At 45.8% G+C, this 3,023-nt stretch overlaps 1 pseudogene; it reads right to left on the bottom strand.

Annotated features, from left to right (window-relative positions):
* Positions 1–1,255: 1,255 nt before the first annotated feature.
* LOC126471707 (5S ribosomal RNA) lies at positions 1,256–1,373 on the bottom strand (annotated as a pseudogene).
* Positions 1,374–3,023: the final 1,650 nt, after the last annotated feature.

The following is a 3,023-nucleotide window of genomic DNA, read 5'->3' as shown; positions in this document are numbered from 1 at the left end:
GCATAAGGCACGGTGAAACATAAAAAGTTAAAGTACCGTGGTACCATGTCAAGCTACGTTACTTAGCTGAGGAACAGCTTTCAATACTTGCTGGAAAACATGACACTAATAATTCGTAGACTTGTGTGGATTCTACATGTCACTATGTGTGGACGTATTTCATGTTGTAGGTGACCAGGTACATACTTCTTCGTTGTCCTTACTGTACCACAGAGAGAGCTGTGTTAGATAGTTTTGGTGTAGGTGCGTGGAATGTTATATACTTTAATCACGTTGGTAGGTTAAATTATTTATAAACGAAAATTGATAGGTTGAACTTAGGTTAGTGGAAATAAGTGAATTTCACAGACAGGACGAACAGGACTTGTGGTCAGGTGAGTGCAGGGTTTTAAATACAAATTAAGAGAGGGACAATGCAGGAGTAGGTCTAATAATAAATAAGAATATAGGAATGTGGGTAATCTACTAGGATGTCTGGCTTGTGGGGCGCTCAACTGTACTGTCATCAGTGCCCGTACCAAGTCCCAATTTTTACTCAGCACGATTTGTTACACAGTCCAATCTAGCCACAGTCACGAATGACGATGATGATGAAATGATGAGGACAACACAAACGCCCAGTCTCAGGAGCAGAGAAAATCCCCAACCCGGCGAGGAATCGAACCTGGGACCCCGTGAGCCACGGGCAGCAACGCTAGCCACTAGACCACGAGCTGCGGACGGGTAAGCTACTATGAACAGCGTAGTTAATCTGTTATTGTTGTCAAGACAGGCACAAATCCAAAGCCCACCATAGCAATTTAAGTTTATATGCCTATTAGCTTCGTAAATGAATAGATCGATTAGGTTAATGAAATTATCCAAATAGTTAAAGGAGAAAAAATTTAATTGTGATGGAAGAATGGAATTCGATGGTAGGAAGAGAAGGGAAAATAGGAGGAGAACTCGGTCTGGGGCAAAGGAACGAAGGTATGACTTTGCACATGCTATCCCTTGGTTTGAGAACCATGAAGGAGAACTGCATGCATGGAAAAGACATGGAGACACCGGAAGGTTAGAACTAAACTCCATCCGAAAAGGCCATGGAGGCCCAACGGTACTGACCAGCCGCCGTGCCATCTTCAGCCCACAGGCGTCACTGGATGCGGTCAGCACACGGCTCTCCCGGCCGTATGTCAGTTTCCGAGACCGGAGCCGCTACTTCTCAATCGAGGAGCTCCTCAGTTTGCCTCACAAGGGCTGAGTGCACCCCGCTTGCCAACAGCGCTAGGCAGACCGGATGGTCACCCATCCAAGTGTTAGCCCAGTCCGACAACGCTTAACTTCGGTGATCTGTCGGGAACCGGTGTTACCACTGCGGCAAGGCCGTTAGAGGAAGATTATATAACACTAAGTTTTTCTGAATAAGCGGGCTTGGTAGTTCTCCACAGCGGGACCCAGCGGATCGGCGAACTTTATGTGGTCTGACACACCGCAGGCTCCGACTTGCTGAGCTTATATTCTGCTATACTAGTACTGATGGATCATTCAGTCGTTTCAACAGACTTTTCCGTATGTACACGGTATGGGATATCTTCCCGACATTGCCAGTGATTCCTTTTTGTCCTCTTCTATCTTCTTGCTTCGTTTGTAAATAGTCTTTACAACGTGTTTGCGCAAAATGTAACCGACTCTGGCCCTCGCCCTGGGGACGAGGCCGTACACGACAATTCTCCTTCCGACGTGTCACTTCTCTGAGTGCTATGTTTCGTAATACTTCTTATGCAAATGGTGGAGTGGAATGCGTCCAAGATGCTGCGGCTCAAATATTACTCCTGCGCGCTTTACGAGCGCATTAATCATTTCTCTTCTCTGGCTTGGGAATTGATTTGACAGTTTTTGCATGTACTAGTCCGTGTTTCCGGTTCTCACTATTCCTTGTAACAAGCACGTCTACAAAGGGTAGCTGTTGGTTCTTCTCTGCGTCCATACTAGATATTATGTTGGCGTGGAGACTATTCGGATGGCTTAGGAAATCACGGAACTATTCCTCACCATGGCGTGTATTGGATGAAGCTCTGCCACACCTTAGGTTTACAAGTGTCAGTTAGACCGTCAGTGACCCAACCCCATCTGCTCCTGCAGCAGAACGGGCGAGTACAGCGTTCGTTTGAGAATAATTTTTACGAGTTCCGAACAGGAGCGACTTATCTTCAGTTACCTGCGTGGTTACTAGTTTAATTTTTAAATTTCTTCGGGAGACACACTCCGCCCATCCCAGAATTTTCCAGAATTACAGGAACCATAAATTCGTCTTTGACGTTGCTTAACACGAACTATGCTTCAGCGTATAAAACAATGCCTGTCATCTAATGCTTCATCGTTCTGCAGTGTCTCAACCATACATAATACTCGTTGTGGTGTATCACCATCAACTCCCCTGTACCTCCCGGTACTTTCTCATGCACATGGTCGCTCTTCAGTTAGTAACACCTTAGCATTCGGTGTAACTTGGGACATAGAAACATTTGCAGGTGTTGTGCCCATTGGTAATAAATTTCCGCTAAGTTCAGATGTACGCTACCAAAGATCACTTCCGGCATGATACCTATTCGGGAAGTCAAGTCCAAGAATCGCGGAATATCCCTGTTCCATAGTTGGCAACGCTTCAGTTTGCTCACAAAATCCTTTAGTTATTATATTAAAGCTGAGCTGTGTTGTCCCTAATGATTCCACGTCATCATTTCCTATTCGACGTAGCCTATATCTTGCAGTGTTTAGCCTCCTGCTGCCCACCAGAATAATGACCAACACATGCGCGCCAGTATCTGCCAGAAATTTGTTACCTGATTTGTAATAAGCCCATATAGCAGCAATCCGTCTCTGCATACGTGATCGGTGAATGTATGGTGTAGGATTCTGGAGGACAGAATTATAGGCCGTGCGGTTCTAGGCGCTACAGTCTGGAGCTGACGACCGTTACGGTCGCAGGTTGGAATCCTGCCTCGGGCATGGATGTGTGTGATGTCCTTACGTTAGTTAGG

Source organism: Schistocerca serialis, chromosome 3 (assembly GCF_023864345.2).
Source record: "Schistocerca serialis cubense isolate TAMUIC-IGC-003099 chromosome 3, iqSchSeri2.2, whole genome shotgun sequence".
NCBI lineage: Eukaryota > Metazoa > Arthropoda > Insecta > Orthoptera > Acrididae > Schistocerca > Schistocerca serialis.
Note: the sequence above shows the minus strand (reverse complement) of the source record. Positions and strands in the feature narration are given on the sequence as shown.